The sequence below is a fragment of the Camponotus floridanus genome, unplaced genomic scaffold (assembly GCF_003227725.1).
Source record: "Camponotus floridanus strain SB8 unplaced genomic scaffold, Cflo_v7.5 scaffold75, whole genome shotgun sequence".
NCBI classification, from domain to species: domain Eukaryota; kingdom Metazoa; phylum Arthropoda; class Insecta; order Hymenoptera; family Formicidae; genus Camponotus; species Camponotus floridanus.
Window position 1 is genome coordinate 254880 of NW_020229844.1, and position 16825 is coordinate 271704.

At 42.9% G+C, this 16825-nt stretch overlaps 1 protein-coding gene across 2 annotated transcripts in view; it reads right to left on the bottom strand.

Moving 5' to 3' along the window:
* LOC105248580 (protein dead ringer) overlaps positions 1 to 16825 on the bottom strand; it is a 94739-nt gene that overhangs the window by 24614 nt on the left and 53300 nt on the right. The window lies entirely within an intron of this gene.

Consider the following 16825-nt stretch of genomic DNA (forward strand, 5'->3'; position numbering starts at 1 on the left):
AGGGTGAATGATAATTAATTCGCTGCCTCGCCCTCGCCGTTCATCCTCCATCTAATTTTCTGCCTAGCTTTCTGTCCGCAGACTATTTAAATAACACGCTACGAGAAGAGAAAAAATATTCAACTCAAACTCGAATCAGTATTTGACGAGCGCGCTTCTTTAATCGCACAGTTTTCTTACGTCAAATATAATAAAGTATCTATTTAAAAGCTAATTAAAGCTTCCCGCATTCGAGCCCGAATCTAAAGTCTAATTGATTGAACCCTCGCATTTCGTCAGCGATGATGTAATTAACGAAGATATCGCTGCGAGGCTCGCTCGGTTCGGCCGAGAACGGAAAGTAATACGTTAAAACGCGCAGCGGCCGCGTGTGAAGACGTAAACGTCAACGCCTGTCACGAGGAAAAAATGCCGAGCGCGCACGAGATGTACGGCGACAAAACGAAATACGGACAATACGCACGCATATACACACTCGATGCGACGCACACGCACCGAGATACACGACCACGTACGTAGAGGTTTCTACAGCGGCAGGTGCTCGGCGATCCACCATGCACCACGTCCAGCGGGATTGTTAATCGACGTTAATCAATGAAAGAAAGAGATCTCGCCGTTCGTCTACCTCGGTTCAATTTTCACGGCGACCTCCTCTCCTCGCTCATCCTCCTCCCGATCTCGTCCATTACACCCTTGACGAGATGAAGCAACGGAATGAGCGAGAGATCGCAGGAACGAAGAAACGAACGGATGGACGGACAGCATTTCTCAAGGGCCATTTTGTACCACTTTCTCGTGTTTTTTCTTTGGCTACACGAGCGATGAGCTCGTTAGGGGCAGAGCCGGAGGGAGAGGACGAAGTAAAAGGTAAGAGAGGTGGGGACCGGGAGAGGGTTCAAGCGAGGTATATTGATTGATCTACAGTTAAGCGGACTGACGGCGGCCACGTGAGGATCAGGGGAGAGAAGAGTAGCTTTCCTCTCTCTCTCCTTCTCTCTCCTCTTTCCTCGCTCATCTTTCCTGCGTGTCCGCCCGCGTGTTGTACCTCACTACCGTGGTAAAATAAAGACGGGGCAACGGAATTTGCTCTCGATGATGCATGCGCCACGGGCCCCGCCCTCTCCTTCTCTCATCCACTGACGGCCGGTGAATAATAATTCCTGATACGACCGTCGGTTGATCGGACGACTTTCGTCCCGGGCGAGCCAACTTTGCCGATGATCGATGTACGCGCGCTTAGTAACGCTAACGGACTCGAAGGTGCCGTGATTATATGTACATACAGGGTGTACGGGGCGAATGGGCGATACTCGCGTTTAACATTTTTCCCTTCCGATAGATTGTCAATTTGTTCGCCCGTCTTGGATCAATTTATAATCCGCGACGAAATTCAGAATTTTCCATTTATGGTTTTATATGTCGCATTTGCTGATTACATGTGATAATTATTAATCGAATTAAATCGCGTGTTACAGGTTGTCTAAAATCAACTTGAGAGCATAACGAGATACTATCAATTATTTTACTTCAAGGAACGAGTTGCAGTTTAATGAAATTAATTAATGAAATTTTAAATTTCATCGAAGAGTACATTATATAAATATTCATAGGCAGGAGAGTAAGACATTCGGTGTGTCAATTGATCGCATCCTTCGAAACGTGAAGATGGTCGAGTTGATTTCTAGCTTCCTTGTTCCGGTTCTCTTCGCGCGAATTTTTACAACCTCGAGACGCGAAACGCGAGAGAAGGCGAAGAAGAAGATCTCTCTCTTTCTCTCTCTCTCTTTCTCTCGTGGAGTTCGCGTCACTAGTTTAACGAGCAATAATTATCGACTTTTTCCGCCGCAGGAAGATCGAGATAATTTGCTTTCCTCTACCTGATAAGGAATACCGATAGCTTTGTTCGTAACCTGGCAAACGTTCGCTTCGCGTAACCGCAGTTAGCAAGATGCAATAAATAAAACACAGGTCGAATATCTTTGGCTCGGTGGTTTTACATCGATAAATCAGAAATACGTGTAAAAATAAATTTTCACGTTGCATCTCGTAAATCATTACCAAGGATAAGAACCCTTTGCAATACATGTACAATGTTTTCAAGCGCATGTCTCACGCTCCCCTGAAACGGATAATGATAATGTAGAATTTCCATACGCGGCTCGCCGAGCCTCGCACGAGGAGAGAAGGGACAGAACTTGTCGGGCGGACACAAGAGCCTGGACCTACACACACGCTCGTGTCGACTTATTATCTTAATTACATAATTGGGTCCGTGTACTTGGAAAAGCTACGCGCGGGCGAGATATAATACGTCGCGTCGCATCCGCCCCCGCGAACGTGCACACGAGGGTTCGACTTCCGGCCGTAAACCTTTCTAAGGGTGCGTCTCGACGCGCGAAACGGAAGCGGACGCAGCCTCACGTAATCAGCCGATTTTTTTTTCTCTCGTCGAGCTCGGAAGATCGAGACGTCGGATAACCCGACACGACCATGAAGAAATGACATCTTCGTGCAAAGGCACACAGTGACCTTCGTCACGCTGCCGTAATAAGGCGTTATATTGGTTCGAACATTGACTCCCGCACCACGCGATCGTGAATCTATTCGCACAAATCTAAATTTATAATTCGGTTTATCTGCAATTTTACTTCCATTTTTGACTTCAATTTTCTCACATTAATAATTAATAATATTTAATTTTATTAAAGGGGAGAGAATTCCATTAGATTTACTTTATACAGAAATTATTCTCCCATTGAATATCTGAAATAGGCAGTAAAATGAGACAATTTCTCACTGAAAAGATTAAAAGCGAAATCTTGGATAAATTAAAACTATATATAAATTAAATAATGATTTATGATTACTTAAAATATCAAAACAGCTGTTAAATTGAAATCAAAAGTAGGAGAAAGATTCAACTTTTGCGATTATTTATATCCAATTAATGTTAAGAGGATTGTATAATAACGGTATTTAATAAAAATAAGGCTGATATTTTCGTTTATATCGACTTAATTGGACTCATAATCCCGCAACTTTTATCTTTGGCCTGAGAGTTATAAAAATGATATAAAAGAGAAACATGTGTAGCCGGTATACACGGCAGTATACTAAGAGTACATACATGACGAAACGATTAATTTATAGACTAATCGATGTCCTTTGAGCTCCTTTGTGAGAAGCGGTCGGATTATTATTAAATCATTCCCCGATACGTTTTAATTCGTCCGATACCGCGGCAGATTCGCTTGAATTACGATACAAACGTGTGTAAAATGAGATAAAAATTTTATCGCCTGGTCTTTTCGACGATACCTGCTCGTTTGAGGGATTCGTGAGATCGTTAAAGCACGAATGTAGTGCGACGCAATTTCGAGGGCAAAAAACTTTATCTTATAAAAATTATTCGCGAACGTAAAATTTCGAGCGCGTAAATATATCAAAGAAAGAATTCAATATGTTGATAAATAAAAACATACATGCATATATAAAAGCAAAATGCTTTTAATTATTTTATCATTAACGCAAGTAAAATTATAATTTTAAAAAAGAAAGACAAAGGAAAACACAAAATCCTCGATAAAGGGTTCCATTTAAATCGAGAATGTGTAAGAATATATAATTCAAGGCTTTCCCTCGTCGAGCAAGGTTTCGTAAACAAGTTTTCAATTAATCTCTACTGAAGGAGAGCACTTGTCTTGATCCGTCAGTAACGAAATATATCTTTCTCAAAGCAAAACACTCGCTGAATGACGAATAAAGACAGCTTCAACAAAATCGTTCTCGACACGAGGGAAAAGTCCAAGCACGCTCGTTTCATCGATAAACAATAAGCGTAAGATGGTATCCTGTAGTCGTTGGAAACGGCCGAATCTTAAATGGGGGATATCGAGATCTCGCGGCGGGTTATACGAGCGGCCATAATAGCCGCTACCATTACCCGCTTCCAGGACATTAAAGATAGCGAGGGCAATTATAATCATTATGACGCCAAGCGGCGCGTACAGTGCCGTGTGCGTTACGCTCCTATAAAATCTCCGTAACGTCCTGAGCAACCTGGTGCGGCCCAAGAAGAGGCCCGGCCTTCCTCTCCCTCTCTCGCTACATCCAGCAAACTCCACCCGCGCTGGTTATCGCGCCGCATCTCGAATCGCCAAGACTTTAAGACGCGAAACAGAGCACATCTAAAGTCTTTGGAAACATTCCTTAAGAATCCCATATAAGATGACAAATGGGTGCCAAGAAACGCAGAGACACGTTTAGCGCAAAGCGATCGCTTATATTCTTTTTTAAATTTGAATATTTTGTAAAATATATAAAATGCTGAAAATTATATATGTAGAACTTGTTTATGGAATTTTCAAATTACACAGCATTCCTGGGATGAAATTATTTTATTTAATTATTTAAATCACGATCTGGAAAAGGTTCTAATAAGTTGATTTATTTTTTTGCATATGAAACTAATGAGAAAAAATAGTCAGATATTAACAAGAGACCGAATCTTAAGAATATATGTAAAAAATAAATCCATATTTTTCTAAATTTTATGCAGATCAATGAAATGCGTTCTTTTTTCTCGAATGATTATATAATTTAATGTAACAAAAAAAAACAAAAAGATAATTGCAGCTTCCGAGAAAATCAAATAAACTCATTGCCAAATAAAATCGCAAGGATATCGATATCGATTTTGAACGATAATTGTGTATCGGGATGAATGGCACTAGAATAAAAGTAGAGTGCCACATGTAATACCGACAATCGCTAGAGCTTTGTAGGAAACGAGAAAATGCGAGGCGGAAACCGATTGCGGATACCGTCGTTTTCTCGAAATAAGGGGATCCACTTCGCGAATTCCCATTATAGGGACGAAATCAATCGGCTTTATCCCGCCCGATATCGTCTCGCGGGAAGAGAAAGAAAGAAAGACCCATCCTCTCTCACACCGTTGTGTCCTTGAGCAGGCTCTAATCCGAATGAGGTTTCGCTCGTGTCCGTTCGTCTTTCTTTGAACGGATCCAGCTCCGAACGAGCTTCCAAGTGGAATCGTTGATGTTACCCCGTCGATTCATTCTCGCCATCTCCAAGCTTTCCGTCCACGTCTATATTTTTTATATTTTATTTATTTCTATTAAAAGCAAAAGTAGATTTAAAATTTGATTCTTTTTTAGTACACGCACACATATTTATATAAAATGTGACGACAAATCGGACAAGATACCGTAATATTCTCAAGATGAAATTGACTTGTTAAAGGCCGGATAAATTTTCACGAGCTCCATTCGATGAACCGAAATGTAATTGCGAAAATAGCCTCTAAGAATAATCAAGACTTGCAACGAAAGAGGTAAGAGTATTTACGAGAGAGGCGGTGGACTCTTTCTCTCTCTTTCTCTCCTTCTCCGCGATGCCAGATGTCGGCGTCGACAAAGAAACGTAAGAAACGAAATACTACGTGGTCCCTTTGCGTCCTCCCGCGTTCTCTCTCACTCTCTCTCTCTCTCTTCCCTTCTCTTTCTCCTCCAAGAGCGAGACTCGATACAGTCACAGATTTTATGCTCGTAGCTGGAAATATTAAATCGCACCTAAGCACGTTTTATGTCGGCCGCCTAATAATCTCCGACAACTGACTTTGACTTCTCCCTCCCAACTCCGAACTACCTCTCCCTCTCAGCTTCCTCTTGTCCACGGTCCTCGCTATCGTTGTTTCGTTTTCGCCTCTCCACCTCTCTCTACACTCTTAACGGAGACCGCTCTCGCGCGTGAACCCTCTGTGGGCGGCCAACGCATCCACCCGTGGCCTATAAACCCTTTAAATGTTCCGAAAGGGCCCCCTGGTTTACTCTGTAACGCTTTCGCGTTGATCCCTTCCTTCGCGGTTGCCAATCCGGGATATTCATAAACTCGAATCTATGCTGCGGTCACGGGCTGTCGCGGCATGAGAATCGATCGCGAAACGAAAGTCGATCGAGAGGCAACTTTCGAGACGGATATCGACGTTGTTTATCACCTCGGTGCGAATGATAATTTTCGACGAAACACCTCGTGACATTTGGCAGGGACATAAACACCTATCTTGGATGCTTCGAGACGAGCAGCGAGACGGAAACCGGAAATGCAGCGCCTGCGCGGCCGTTCGTTTCCTCGCGGTTAATTCGCTCGTAAACGTCGACGGGGGAAAGAATGCCCGATCGTCGGGCGTGCAATTTCACGGGGTTGCGACCGCGATGTATATACATGTATGTGTGTGATCAGCGTATGGGGTTTCCAGATGTGGTAAAGTCACGTCCGCGCGATGATAAATTGTTCAATAATCGGATGTAAAATGCGTAAAAAAAAAATATTACCGAACGTTATTGTTTCAAGAGATATCAAAATCGTTTCGTATCTCTTTGTCGTATTTCCGAAAATAAACGCGATATGCTGGCGCTCGTGCTAATTCAATTTAGATAATAAATTCCACGCTCTCTATGGCTAATATAAATTAACGCGTTAGTCATTTTATCGCTCTACTAGTCTTCTTTTATTATCGCGTCCAGATGATTCGCCGAATGACGCTATTCGCCGGCAACTAATATCTCTCTGCATTTGTGTGTCGATGTTCCTTACAACGCTTGTTTTTTCTCACACCTGCGCGTCGACGTAACAGGATCGTAACGAGACGTTCTCCGTCGAAGATTTATGTTCTTGCGTTCTGCAATTTAATCCAGTAGCCCGTTCAATTTGATTTCGATATCGCGATAAAGGCCCGCGAGCTCGATGGCATCCTTTCGTTTCGGAGCCACACCTTGATATTGGCTATCTATCGTCGCGATGAATCCTTCTGTCTACATTCGTTCGGAGGGTGTGGCAGTCATAAAAAAAATCCTATAGATATAAGTTTGATTCGGCACACACACAGTAGCGTAGTTAGCGGTCTCTTTAAAGTGGCGGAATTATTTGAGTGGGAAATAAAATGTCGATTAAAGAACGAAGAAAGCGGATTTAATTAAACAGCTGTGTCGCTTTAGACAGAAGGGATTGCGTACCGAAATTTTCCCCTCCCTCTCTTGGCAATTTGCCACACGACGAACACAAAGTTGCGTGTTCAACATGGGTTAGGCGACGTTGTCGCACGTACCACGACTGAGAGACAGGGTTAATACAAGTCAAGAAATTCCGCGGACGTTTCCGCTTGTCCCGACACGGAACGAGAGATAAAATTACGCGGTATGCGAAAGGGTGCGTCGGGGATCGATTAACCTGGCGACGTTTGACGTAAAATACAGCTTCTAAGTGGCATTCGACCGTACGTTCGTGGTCCAGTCTTTTAGCTCTCTCTTTCTCCGGCATCTTGCATACCAAACACGAATATGCGAAAGAGAAGCGTAGACCGAGAAAGACCATCTTCGGATGGAACGAGCAAGGAAAGAGAGAAAGAGGGAGGGAGAAAAAGAGAGGCGAGAAAAAGAGAAACGGGGGTCTCACCACACACGGTACGGATCAAACGGAGCTGTGAGCTTCGATTATAATAAATCAAGACGTAAATAATGAAGGGACGGATGGCTCCGAAAGCGGACAACGGAATGGCGGAGCTGCGAGGGACGGAGAACGCGCACGAAACTGCGATCGAAGATCGCGCTTCGTTGCGTCGCGACTGCAAAACCCGCGGCCGTGAGAGGGATCGTAACGGGTATTAATGTCCCTCGCCCGAGGGATATCGAGATCTCCCTTACACCGCCGAGTTTCATCTCATAACGTATGCGAATGGATCGTTTAATGCCGCTCGCGCCGAGTCGATTAACTTTCGCGAATGATATTCGATCCGTATACGCGAGTTATCGTAGTCATTTACGTTGTCCGATAGAAGCGGGAGATAGAAGAGAAGATACTCTCGTTCGCATCCGTCAAGTCGACTTAATTCACGCGCGTCCAACGAGAATGATACTCCCACGCGAAAACAGCAAAGGCATTGTCTTCTATCGTAGCCACAGAGTTGCTTGGACTCAGGAGCCATGAGAAGATTACGCGTTTGGCTCGAATCGCGTATTAGACGGTGAAGAAGATGGAAAGAAGGAGGGACGTGGGGTAGGAAGGGAGGCAAGAAAGCCAAGACGAGGGAGGAAAGGAAACGCGCTGCTACAAGCTCTCTTATTAACGAGGAAGCGAAACAACTCGCACCGCGACGCTAATCGAACAGGCACACAAAACGCACCGTTCCTCTCGTATGGCCGTATCAACGGCCATCTTTGTTCTTCACGAACGAACCGTAAGACGCGGTATGTCTGATGAGAATTTATCGAGGTATATGTTTGCTAACGTAGGAAATTCGACCTCGTTCGTTAAAGAAAGAGGAAGAGAGAAAAAGAGAGGAACTACCATGTATATAATCGCTTCAAAATTTCATCTTCTTGTAACAACGATCGAAACATTTTACAAGTCCAACACTTATCATTAACACTTGATAGATATTTGCGAGAGAGCCATCCGTCGTACTTGTAAATACGATGTATCTTAAAGTGTCCTCGTCATCTTAAAGTTTATCCGTCATCGATGCCAATCGACGTTAAAGCATCGAATAAGCCACTGAGCGTCACTGAACGACAGGGAGGAAGACAATTGTGACGCGGAACGGGGCAATGCGCCTCGAGTAATGGTATCAGCTGCTGTTGCGTACAGCCGCTAAAGAGAGCGTCCAGTGGCGCTCAGCGCAAACGTGGCACGCACTCTTGCGTCCGCCAAAGAGTGAGTCGTTTAACGAGGCGGCGGTCGACCGAGATCGGCAGAGACGAAGGAGGTGGCGGCGGCGGCCGCGGTGGTCGCGCGATAGGTAGAAACGAACGCGACCAAGGTGGCCGAGAATGGAGACGACGGCCGGCGTCTGCGAGAGGAGGCAGTTAGCGCGTGTTTACACGACAGCGCTATGTAGCCGGCGACCTCACAGGGCAGTCTCGACTCGAGCGGAGAGAACGTTTCTATTTGTTCGGACACCTCGCTCGCTCTCTGTCTCCCACCCGAAGGTCTCTCTCTCTCTTTCTCTCTTTCTCTTCTTCTCTCTTTCTCTTTCACTTCTGCCCCGTTCTGGCAAAGACAACTCTCCCGCCTTCCTTTCTCCGTCTCTCCTTTCAGCCTCCCCTTCAAGCTTTCTCCCTTTACGCGTCTGACCACGTCTAAGGCAGCTCGATCGGATGCGCCATTATTTTGTTCGAGATCTTATATATTTATCTTTATCTCCTTGCGAAGATTGATATTTTGGAGTACGTCTCGTTATTTTGGAATTGACTACATTTCTGTGGAGAGCTCGTGATATGTTCCTTCTCCTGCCTGCATCGATGTCTCCGCGCGACGGTTATCAAAACTTGTCGGTAACTCGTTTATCGGGCTTTCGAGTCGTGTTGTCATAATAGTTGGTTTATAGTGACGCGGAAGAATGAAGGAACAAAGATGGCGGTACACTTTGTGCGGTATAGCATAAAAATAGATTCGATTCGCTCGAGAGACGTAAATCCTGCAAATGCCCGCCTTTTATGAGGCGAAACGGACTCTAAAGAGCATCTCGTCTCCTTCCCGTTTGCAGATGTATCACGAATAGTGTAACATTTTTATTAATAACCTTAGTGCGCCGTATCGCATCGCAGTTACAAGTATGCTTGTAAAAATTATCGCGTCACAAGAGCTACCTTTGTTATTTTTTTCAAGTTATTCCAGCGAGACGGAAGAACAGCTTGAGAAAGATATATTTGTCGAAGCCTCCGATAGATCGTATCTGTAGGAATTAAGAGGCTGGCGATGGATCTTTATGTGACTTTATATCGATTTTATAGTAGGGATGCAGGCTACCACGGGTACAATTATGACGATCCTACGACACTGATTAAACGATTAACAGAACGAGGAGCATTTAATGAATCGTTGGACTTTTATCGCGTCCCTTTACGAGTCCCCAGGTAGAACGCGGTATATTTCACATATTTTAATATGTGTCGCGTTCTTGTACACGAGAATATAAGAGGACTTTTCTAAAAGGAAACCGAAAATCTTGGATAAATAAGATGGAAAAGTGCTATTTTTCTTCGAAGAAAAAACATTTTAAACTGATTTAAAAAGATAATAACATTAAAAAATGACAATTTATGAAATTTTTTTAAATTAAAACATGTACAGTCTATCCCTCGAAAGACGGACAAAAGTTGTATAAAATTTAAAAATTATAGCGATCCCGTTAAATGATAAATTTAGAGTAGCTTTTCGTAGGAGTGAAAAATTCGGTATAACCTCCGATTTGAATTCAGGCGGCAGTTTTCTTTTATCCAACATATTCAGTCTCCCCATTTATATTGTCATCTACTTATTAGTCTATATTTTTTGAAGGATAAGTTGCGCATAATGTATTCCAGCGTTCATTTGTCACACGCTCTGGAAGACCAAGGTGACAATCCACCTCGGTCGCTGTTTCAAAGGGATTTCGAGATATGATATTGTTATGCGGTCTGAAAAGGCGTCTGGAAATCCTGTGCTCCTTTTCTTTGGTTCCAAAGAGTCAAGGGAGAGAGAGAAAGAGAGAGAAGCAAACGCTTTAAAGTAAAATATAAAAGACAAAGAAAAAAGGGTGAAAAAGAAGAGGAGAGCTGAGAGATGCACGAGAATGACGAGTGTTACGCCGTCGCTGCACATCGAGTATTAAAAATCAACGCCACTACGACTGGGCAAAAGCGCATCGCGCTGTTTGTAGAGGTCTAAAAAAAATGACTGAAACGGGAGCAAAAAAATGCAACTATAATGGAATATAATACATATAAACGAGCGAGGAGCTAGAGGGAAAAAACTTCTCTCGCAGGCATCTGACTGGAATACATCATCCCTTCAGATAGGCTCAAGGATTTCGATCTAATTTTAAGTAGAGGAAGAATCGAATCGTCGAAACTCTCGAGAAAAAAGGGAAAACGCGCCGAAGGAAATGGAGCCATCGGTGAAATGCAGTCCAGTGCAACGCGTTCGGCGCATCGCGCTCTTGTATGCATCAGCGGGAGCCTCATCAAAAACTACGTACAGGTGTGCGTGTGTCCGCGATGATATTTCACCAGTCATAAAAAAACGATTAGTCAAGACAAGCCGCGATTCCCTCTTTTCCCTGCGCGCGCGAGAAGGAGAGAGACGTTCTCATCTTTTTATATTATAACATCGTGCCGCTCATTTGTTAGAAATAAAACTCTCCCCCGCTCTCTCATACCAACCACCCGAGAGAGAGAGGAGGAGGAGGAGAAGGAGAGAAGGAGAGAAAGAGAGAAAGACCAAGCACACCGCCGGGAACAAAACTTACACGCATGCAACGCACACACATGTGAGCGCGCGCGCGTACGTCCACCTCTCCTTCTCTCTAACTCCCGAGTTATGACGCGTTTAACATATAAATGAAAATCAGGCCTATAAAAGTTTAACGCCCGCGATTATCTGACCGGCCGAAGTTCTTTTCGCCCAACTCCCGCCTTCCTCCCCTTCTTCCCCAGCCGCGGTTGCCTCTCTTCCCCTTCTGCTCATTTACGGACTACTCCCCTGGACGGTAGATTCTATTTTGGCTTCTTTCTCTTGAGCCTTTATATGATAAAACGATAAGGCGAGTTACTATATGTCTCAGAAATATATTATTAATAGTAATAATAGTAGCAGAAAGTAATACGACTAACAATAATATAATTTTCTTTCACATAATTTCTCTCGTATTGAGACTTTGTATTTCTCTCGGTGTATTGTATTTGAAAGAATGTAACAAATATATAATCAATTAAATACTATATAGAAATATGGCAATTGAAACTTGTACGAATATACATAATTTGCAGAATTATCGTATATATATATAAAAAATTATTAATTTAATTTAAATTCATCTAATCAAAAATTTTTCGAATATTTATTGCAGTAACAATTTCATTGTTTCTTGATTTCAAAAATTATTAAACAGCTTACAATGAAAAACGACGTTCTATATGTTTCCTAATAATTATATTATTTCTCCTGTGCAGGTAAAGAACGTCTTTTCATATTCATCCACTTTAGCAGGTGGGCTTATGATACGATTTGATTATTAACAGAGCGTGTTCGTCCTTTTTGCAAACAATTCTTTTGGATCGCCGCCGCCAAGCCTGATTGAAGAATTCTATTCAGTCCAATTCTGTTTTTTGTTCTTGTTCCGCACTTTTCACCAAAAAAAAATCGGATACCAATTCTTGCAGAATTTTGCCTGAATTTTTCTTCGAAATATCAATCGTCTCAATTTTAAGATCTTGCAGATCTTGGCGCCAATCTCTCAGGTAAAAGGAAGGTAGTGACAAAAGACTGCAAGAAAAATTGTGACAGTTCCCTTGCGGGATGAAAATTTCTACAGATTTTAGAGATCTTATAGCGTAAGAGACATAAATAAATTTTATTGATTTCGCGTTTGTTTTCCGCTCTCTCCTTCCTTCCTTCCTCCTTTCCTTTTTCACAATATTTATTATCGTTCGGGGTTTATCAAGCAAGTTTCAATTGTTGCTATCCAATAAAACATTATAATTACACGACATTGACGTGTATAACACTTCATGTACGGCAACATATAAGAATGGTCAAACCGCTTTTCTCACAGTACGACATTTCTATAGAATTAATAGCATTCCAATCGTGGCAAAGACGATAGCGATGCTGCGGCGCGTCCTTTGCCTCCCTCTCCCCCATCAACCGCTCCTTCTCACCATTTTACTTAAAGTTTCCACGAACGCGCGGTTCTCGCGGATCCCCGTAGGTTATTTTGAATATTGCATGCGAGGAATATATTTCGATTCCGGGAATCGAACTTCGCCTGCAGAGCGCGATTATCCAACCCGCTGTCGAGTGCAATAACAGATTCTTCCCCCCGTCTCTCATCGACAGTACAGGCCGCTGCTATCCGTGGTATCGGTATGCGTGCTACGCGAGAATCATCGCTTATAACCGAGACGATCGAGGGATACGTGAGAGACGTCCGTTTATATTCTCCTCTGCGCGATCGTGCGCAATTGTATGGCGGTTTCGTGTCACGAGAGAAGAGAGGAAAGATCGGCGAAACGCGATTTAAACACTTCACCCGGGATATGGCATTGAATCGAGCGGCGATTTAAAGTTTTTAAAAACGCGACCGGTTCGTGCGATGGTGTGCGTACATAAACACGATGCCATAATTGGAGTAAGATCGACCAACGATTTTTGTCGTTTCAAACGTCAGGGATCGGATGTCTGTAAGAAATATAACCGGATTGCGTTTCATCAAAAATAATGATGTATGGTTCGAGTTGATTGTGAGAATGTGCGCTCCGCATATCGCGACTTTTCTGTCAACGATTGGATGTTTACTCGGGGATGTTGCTCGGGATTTTCTCTCGGAGAAAAAATAAAAATAACTACAAATCTACTTTTTCATGCTTATAGATTCTGGAATGGATTGATTTTGGAATATTCCTTTTAGATGGAACCAGTGATGTCAGATTCCGGCCTTTGGGTTATGCGGTTTCTCTGGGAGAAAAGAGCGAGAGAGAATCAATCTGCTATCGCATACTAACGGAAAGGTCTGGCATCATGGAACTGTATTATATTCAGCTTTATAAAAGAAATGTCACAAGATTTTCCTGAAAATAAAAAAATTCTAAGAAACTATTTTGAAACTATTGAATTTATATTTCATATTTTTAATTTTGAATAATAGAATTCTTGAAACTTTTTTTAGATTCCTGAAAATATTCCTTTTCCCTGAAAAGAATATTCCTTTTTCCTGAAAATATTCTTTTCCCTGAAAAGAAAAATTTTTCAAGAATAATCTGAAAACTTGAAAAATTCTTATAGCACTCTATTTCTGAAAATTGGAGAACAAAAGAAATGACCGCTACACACACAGCAGAAAGGTGCACCCCAAATCCACAATATCTCGAAGACGTCTGTCAGGTAAAATTTTTAGCTGAAACTCGAATTAATATGTAAGCGTAAAAAAAAATAGAAAACGCGAACGAAACATCTAATAGACACCGCGTGAATGATTTAGATATAATCTGATTGATAATGTTTGTCAAAAATTCAAGACGAATTTTTTCAAATTTAGAATTTCTCATCGATATATAACATTTAACGCGATCAAAAACATTGTTATCATAAATTATATCTTAAATAGAAACGATAAAATTTAATTTCGAACCAAATTTAAATTTCTTTTCTAACAAAAGGAGATATAAAGTCGGTTAGGGAGACGCCCGAGCGAGAGAGTCTCCAATTGCTGATCGATTGCGTGCGTACTTCATTTTAGATGTTCAGTTGCTCTCTTTCCGCTCGCTCAGAGGACTCGTTAATGCGTAAGTAAGCGCGAATTAAGTAAATGAATTCGAAAAATTGCAGTATCCGCGCACACACGTGTGCTCGCTCGAGCGAGAGGATGAAAATGCAAGTGCGCGTACTTATGGAAATGTAAAAATTCTCCCCACGTTGTGAGGAGACGTTGGACTCAACGCACGACAAACACAATGAAATCATTCGACTCTTGTGCATACGTAACACATGTTGGTGCATCTGCTTCTTTCTTTCTCTATCTACCATCGAATAATTATTACTTTCCACAATTTTATTTCGAGTTTTGCGCGAATCCGATGTTGACATCGCGTTTCTCGATCTACGAATTTATAATCCATCTCCTCTCTAGCGAATCGGCCAAATTGGAATGTCGGCGACGCGTCTCGACGACTTTTCCCCATCTCGTCCGGGAGAGATTTATTAACCAGCTTGACGAGCGTATTTTGATAGCGCGGTCTTGTAGCGTGATTTATCATTCGCCGCGTGCTTAGCGCGTTCGACATGACGTTATTGCGGCGGTTATTGCAAACGCGTATAAGCGCGAGCCGATGGCGCTTAACTTACCTACTTATACCATGCGCCGACGATAGCGCACGCACACGATCGGTTCGTATAGCACCGGTTGCGTATAGATCCCGAGACGCTTACGTGGGCGAGCTGGCAGGCTTCCGTCACTTTTGCGCCCACGCCTCGGTTTGCGCCCTCAACCCCCCTTTCCCCCCTTATTGGATTATCCGGCTCGAATCGTAAATCTTGGCGCTGCGGAGTCGCCAAAGCCGTAAACATTTCCGTCGAATTACCACCCTCCCCTCCCTCGAATTAACTCGACCGCTCGTAAATTCGTAGATCGGGTGAACTCGTCGAGGCAAAGAATTGCGAGAAGTAATAATTACTCAGAGATACAAATGCACCGAAATGAAGAGGTGGAGAGAGAGGAAGAGAGAGAGAGAGAGAGATTCCACGCGAGAAGGAGGGGAGAAACAAGAGGAGGAGGAAGAAGAAGAAGAAGAGCGAAGGCAGGGAAGAAGGGTGGACGGGAGGAGGCGAAGCGATGGCGTGATAAATGATCGAGTATTTAACACTCTTTACGGATTAGCATATAAACTACGGGCAGTCCATAGATCTTCGTGGCAACGCATTAACGGAGGAGAGCAGAGCACCCCGGGACTGATCTCCCTCCTTCCTTCCCCCATCGTTTCGTCCGCGTGCCTCCCCCTTCGGACGTAACCGATCTCTCGAGCTACGTCTCGAGCGAGTTATTGTTTCGCGATTCCCATCCATCGCTCCCGTTTATCCGTCTCTCTCTTCCCGCGTGTCTCTCGCGAACGAGCCGTTAATTCAATGATAACGAACAACGGTGACGCCCAACCGATACATCGTTTTTTTCGCGATCAAAAATATCTCTTTTCAACGCGACGTGATCGCTTCGAATTTATTTAACGTCGACTTATCACTCGCAATAATGCTATGCGTAAAATAGATCCAGCGTCAATAAATAATCGCGCTAATCTATTCGTCACGACGGGACACGTAATGCCTTACCGTTTAATGTATGCATTGTATATCGCGAAACAGATCCCCGCGAGCAGATAGATAACGGCAACGAGAAATCGATAAAGCGATACACAAAGCTGTTACCAACGAGCCATTTCCGTTCGAGACGTTTCCCTTACTCGGATGTTATATTATCCGCAATTAAGCCCCTCGTCGAGACAGGGCTCAACGATCCGCAACCGATCCCCCAACCCGAAGGAAGGGAGACCTTAATCGGCCCGCTAATAAAGCGAGAAAGAGAAAATGACGTGGTTACAACGGCGTAGATAAAAGTGAGATTTGCTGATTAATTGATTAGGGAGGCGCCAAAGTCCGCCCCGTGCATTATACCTGGCCGGTACCCCGTCATTAAAGGCGCTCCGTCGCGAGGCGCGCGCGCGCGCTCACGATACACCGTGTATATCACGCCACGCATCGTATAACACGATTCCCTTCATGCTTTGTGAGAACACGGCCCCCTTGATGACGGACGCGTAAAGCTCCGAGCGACAACCCTTGCGGCCACATTTCCGAAATCGCGCGCATCTTTCATCTGATATGGCAGATTGCATCGTATTTACATCTGAAATGCATCTTGAAACTTCCTTAAGAATCTTGTACATATTCAATTACGATATCAGCTTTAATTAGAATTTTTCCTCCTATCTCCTTGCGATGTTTATGAAAATATTCTGCAGAATTTCGATAGATTTATTAATTTATATAAAAGTTGAGATCTCTTATTATGTATTTCAAATTGATGAGAAACTAATAGTTTCCTACTTAGAAATAGAAATTTAGAAGAAAGGCAAGACTCTGGATCAATAGAAAAATTTTGAGAATTGATAACTATAGGTATAAATTAATAATTAATATAAAATATATCGAAATTTTTATCATTTCATTCTGCATTATAATAATTACATAAGATTTCCAAAGGAAATAAATCTTATGATAA